This window comes from Pinus tabuliformis, chromosome 6 (assembly GCF_031772625.1).
Source record: "Pinus tabuliformis cultivar Carrire ecotype Pingquan chromosome 6, CPIR1, whole genome shotgun sequence".
NCBI classification, from domain to species: Eukaryota; Viridiplantae; Streptophyta; class Pinopsida; order Pinales; family Pinaceae; genus Pinus; species Pinus tabuliformis.
This window is the reverse complement of record NC_142292.1, coordinates 1,098,226,836-1,098,232,835: the sequence shown is the minus strand read 5'-3', so window position 1 is coordinate 1,098,232,835 and position 6,000 is coordinate 1,098,226,836.

The following is a 6,000-nucleotide window of genomic DNA, read 5'->3' as shown; positions in this document are numbered from 1 at the left end:
CCAAAATTTTTCCTTTTCTAAAAGAGCTCACATTTTTTAATCTTTTATGCTCAAGAATTCTGAATTACCCAAGACCAATCCTCCTTATTCTGTTGCCATGTTCCCTGAGATGTCTAGGCAAGTTATTTCTTTAGTTTCTTGTCTATTAGGATACCCAGTGATCAATGGGTTGATGAAGTAATTTTAGGATTTTTATTAGTCTTTTCCTCTGGTAAAAAGCCTTCAGTTATGTTCAATTACAGTCAATTCCTTTCAAATATTATTCATGACCAATTTTTGAAGTTTAGTGCAAATTTCTCTTTCAAGCATCAATCAGTTTTGGTCTATCTGTTTCTATATCAACAGTCAGAAAGATTTAAGCTTCCTTTGCAAGAGTTGGATTTTATAGGAATCCCACAGTCAGTTATTCATTGGACTTCACTTGTGAGAAATGCTTTTGAAGAGTTCTTCTTTAGTTATTTGTTCAATCAATTCATGTATGTAGCAGATTTTTTATTAAGTAGTGACATTGCTCCTATGATTTATACAGGAATTAAAATAATTTTACATCTTAACGAATAGTTAAAGGTTGGAAACTCGTATTTATATCATAATTTTACTGGAATTAGGATTTATGGATGATAGCTACAAACATACAAGTTTCCTATCTTCCTCCAATGAGAATTTTTGCTCTTGAATATATTAGACAAGTGATGAATGTTGATGATGTTCATTTTGTTTCTATAAAACAAAAGGCTCAATTTAAATTAAAAGCATAGGTTGGCCCATTCGTAGCCAACACAAGAGATGCAAAGAGAGAAGTAGATAATTTATTGAAACAGATGAATTTCAAGTTCATTTTCAATTGTTCTTATGACCCACTAGGGATTATTTCATTAGTCAGAGTTGTACAGAAATTAGCACCTTATGTTCATGTGGCTAAACCAGAGATTGAGAAATTTTCCAATAAAGAAGAATGGGAGGAAAACACTTTACAGGAAGTCGAGGAAGAAATATCCAGTCAGACAGTGTTAGAGACTCCAAAGACCACAGAGAAAGAATTAAAAAGGCCAAGGGAAACTCAGTCACCATCAGGATCAGATTTACAGCAAACAACTTTTAAGGTCATGAAAATAAGAAAGACAACAACTGAAGAGGAAGAAGAATCTTTAGAAGTTCAGACTTCTGAAGGACCTTCTAAAATAATTCTCACAGGAGAATCACCATTTTCACTACAGTAGATTGAAGAAACCATTATATCTTATCCTTCTCCTTCTTCCCCTTCTTCAAGGAAACAAAGTATCTTTTCAAGGACCTACCTAAATAATTCTCACAGGAGAATCACCATTTTCACTACAGTAGATTGAAGAAACTAGTATAGCTTCTCCTTCTCCTTCTTCCCCTTCTTCAAGGAAACAAAGTATCTTTTCAAAATTTCTAGAAATAAAAAAGAAGAATGAGACACTGAAGACTTCCACATATGCATAATTTTGGAAACAGTCCTCTACAATGCAGACTAGACTACTTTCAACATTAGACAGTGAAAGGGGATAGTTCCAATTGGAATTTTTGGAACCAAATGTCCTTGTACCTAAAACTGCTAAAGACTATAAAACTTCCTTGTTTTCCTTTGATACAAAACAAATTCATCCCATAGATCAGATTGATCTACATAAACAAGCAGGGGAGATGATTTATACATCTTTGACAAGTTCTGCCATGAAAACTTCTAAGTTGCAAGCATCATTAAATAATATTCATTCCCAATTAAAACTAGAAAAAATGTCTTTTGTACCTAAGGATACCAGAAATAAGGGACTTGAGGACCTGGTTTTGAAATTAGGACTGGATCCTAAAGATGTAAAACTAGCAGAAGAGATAATTAAAAATAGGAATGTTGATATCCAAGCATTAAGGAAACAATTAAAGGTCCCAACAATTGAACATCCACAGGCTCAATAATTCATTCAGTTAGAGAAAGAAAAAGAGAATACACTTCGAATGATTATTGAGAAGAACATACAAATTCAGAAGATGGAAGCAGAAATGGAAAATTTTATTAAGGAAAGAGAGCTACAACTCAACACTAGAGTAGAAACTTCTATAGTGGGTACTTCTACAGTAGAAAATTCTACAGCTGCAGTGTCCATAGAAGAGACAAAGCCCACTGGTCAAAATTCAGCAAAGCAGTTGTCAAAGGCCATGGGAGATCTATCCTTGAAGGATATGGAAATTGAGAAACTTAGAGTGCAGATTGAGAAGATTCAAGACAACAAAATTAAAACTGATAATGCATATTTGGCCGAAATACAGAAGAATTACAAGTTGACTAAGCAATTAGAAATTTATGAAAATGAATCATTGATTGCATAAACTTTATCTCAAGCCAAAGAGAAAATTTGGATTGATATTAATGCCTCTTTGATTGAATTATGGCCATCAATTGAAATTATTTTTGAGCAAGAATATTTATTGCAAAGGTCAAAGGTAGTAGTAGCAGAGATTAAATAATATTTAGACCATAAACTAGGAGAAGCTACTAGGATCATCAAAGTCTTGCATTCCAAAACAAAGGAAGAAATTGAAGAATTTGGAATTAAAGATAAGACTGATACAATCCTAGAGACAATACAAGTTTTGACAAAGAGGAATCTAATGTTACAGCCAGAAAATCAATGCCAAAACTTAGAAGCCCATATCAAGAAATTCCATAGAAAATTTAATGCTCTGTGCCAAAAAGGACTCCCAAATCTGCGAGATTCTAGTGGCCAATTGATCCCACTAGAAAATTATTAGCACATGTTACATGAGATAGCAGCAAATAAATCCAAATTTGCCAAATTAATAGGCATACTTGCAGGCAAAGCTTTCATCGAGGGCCTATAATATGATTTGATTATTAAACATGAAATTCAGCATTTATTTTTTACTAGTCCTACTTTTGAAAAATATACAGAAGTTGATGAGTCATATGAGAAGTTAATCAAATTTTCTATCCTGGATGAAAAAATATTGGATAAATTACTTGAGCTCATCGAAAAAAATGAAAAATTTTAGTGACCAGAAGAAATAAAAACAAGAGCAAAAAGGAGAAAAACAGGGGATGCAAACAGAAAATTCAATTTCAAGTGGCAGTCATCAAACAACAGCCTCGAAATGTGTGTTGAGTGTCCAAATCAGTTTAGAATAGCCATTTTTTTGTGATATTTTGTAAATATCCAAATCATTTTTGGTTAATATTTTAGTTTGTAATAAATTTTGTTTTCAAACTCAGATATTTTCAATTAGGCTCTATAAATATTTTGTGTTTCGAAGAAGATAGGGTTGAACCCTTGTAATGAATCAATGACATTATTTTAATGTTCAAAGCTATTTTTGAAGATAATTGAAGGATTATGGATTCATTCTTAACAACTTGTGTATCTATGTGAGTTTGCTTTGTTATCAATTATGTTTTTCATATTTATTTCTACACATGTTCAAGGTAACATAGAAGTTTGGGCAAGGATAGATTGGATGTCAATCTCCCTGAAATCCCTTGCAAAGCTATAATTATTAAAAGAGATTAATTAATTGAACAGTTTGTCTTAGTTAATTCCTCTAAATCTTTTAATTGTTTCCTTCTGTCATCTCTTGGATATGTATTGTTTGGTTGTAGAAAACTTCTACATGCATCTACTGTATATGATAAATTAGATGTTCAATATGAATGTTTAACAATTATATACCTTCTTATTTTTTCTTTTCAAATCAAGTTAAAGATTAATTATGTTAGGAATGAAAATCAGCCCTTTATTTTTCTCATAAATACTTAGAAATTACATTTGTTTAAAGGTTTAAATGCATTGGTCATCCACTTAAATCAAAACCTTACTTAGATGCTTTGGCACAGGTCCCCAAGCTAGAACTGTCTACAAAGATACAACATGATTTATGGAAAATATACCTCCAATAGCAACATATTTAGAGGATTTTGCATTAATTTGTTATAGGGATTCTAAAAGTTGTTGCAAACCTAAATTTATACAAAATTGCTATAGGTCCAATTCCATAGCAGACTGATAATTGGCATGTTTCTCCAAAATTACATGGGTTTTTGAGAAGTTATTGTAAGCACACTTGTTGTATTTATTGATTTCCCCAACAAAAATCATGAAAACCCATCTCATGGATTTCTAATATGATCAAATCGCTAGTTAATATTTTGTAACTTGTGTTGATGAGGCTACTAATGAGGACTCTAGTAACACTCTGTGAATACTTTAACACATCTTTAGGACTGAAGGTTTCCATGGAATTTGGGAAGATAAGATGCATTGTAGGAGATTCATCATTTCCATAAATTTATTTGTTAGTTTCTGAGAACATTTCCTACCATTTTATGACTATATGATGATGTGAAGAGGATTAATTATTCGTTGAGAATGCACCCAATATTTGAATTCAGTTCCATCTTGAATACGTACCTGATTCAAATTTATCATCTAAAATGAATGAATTGCCCTTAGCTTTCAATAACTTATTCAAACTAATAATGTCAAGATGTACAATTTTCCTCCTACATTTTTTCTGATATATGATCTCTTCTCTTTATATCCTATCATTTTTAATTGAATCCAAGTTTTGGGAATATGGAATGAACCTGTTTCAGGATGCAGACTTTGAATGGAAAACTTAATAATTAAAGTGCCCTGGAAGCATTCAATATTCACAGTAGCCTAGTTACCCATTCAAATTTATGTACTGCACCCCTAGGTCATGGGAATCCAAAATGTACAATCCTAATAATGTGCGATGCGTGATATTCTTAGGAACACAAAGACTTGTTTTCAACCTTTCCCATGTTGATGGTTCCCTTGGACATTGTTAAGCCTTGGAACTTATGTATGGTCAATGCCCATGCCACTTTTAATATCGCTTGTTTCTTGTTTCCATGCTTTATGTGTGGGCTCATACATTTTTTCATTTAGTTTGGTCCCATTATTGACCAACATATGTATCTAACTCCACAACAAAATATGCTAGCATGTTTGAAGGGCCCAATCCCTATATGTAGGCAATTGGGTGACCTTTCCTAGTGCTACATTAACCAATCATGTTTGGATCCACAAATTGCATGTCAACATAATGTGTTGGCCAATACATATTAGAACTCTTTGGTCAAATTGGTGATCATCATCTTCCCTAGGGACATCACAGCTAATAAATTCTACAATATTGCACAATATTGGCCTATTCAATTCCTACAACATTTACCTATTGTGTTGGGATGCCATAATACATGTTACAAATGGATGTATGGATGCATAAAATGATTTACATTAAATTACAAAGAATGATGAATTTTCCTAGAACTGAAGTATATCGTAATCATTTTGTACTAGAGTTGTGTTCTTTGCATTTGCCAACAACCCTAATGTCTCAAACGTACATAGTCAAGTAAAAATTAGTTTCCAAGTTCAATGATTTTTTATTTTGAGTTCGAAAATATTAGGGCTCAAACATAGCTCCATGCTTATTAGGTACACATGTTCTCATTGTGGCATGAGAGGCCCACACCACCCACTTACAAATTATGAATCTTTGGAGTCTATTTGTAGATGATTTTGCTTAGAGAAATATGGGTCTATCTATTTACAATGAATAAGGCCCAATTGATTTAGTGACGAGCTTTCTAGTCTATTACTTCCATAATGGTAATTTTAAATATTAAAATAAATGAAAGGGTGATTTTATTTCCCTTTCAAGCCTTTGGTTTATTAAGCCCAAAAAGAAAATACATTGGTCTCTTTTCACAATCTCATAGATCTCTATTATATAGGTTATGGTATGAATTTTCCTAGCAAACTGATTGGTTTTATTCATCAAATCACATCTAGCACATTTTTGAATAAATCATATAATGCTAGGAATGGGTTGAATGCACTCATAATTCAATCTTAAAGGGTTATTCTCTAAAGCCTTTCATTTGTTAGGCAAAAAAAATAGCACAATTATATTTCAACAATCCTAGAGGTCAGT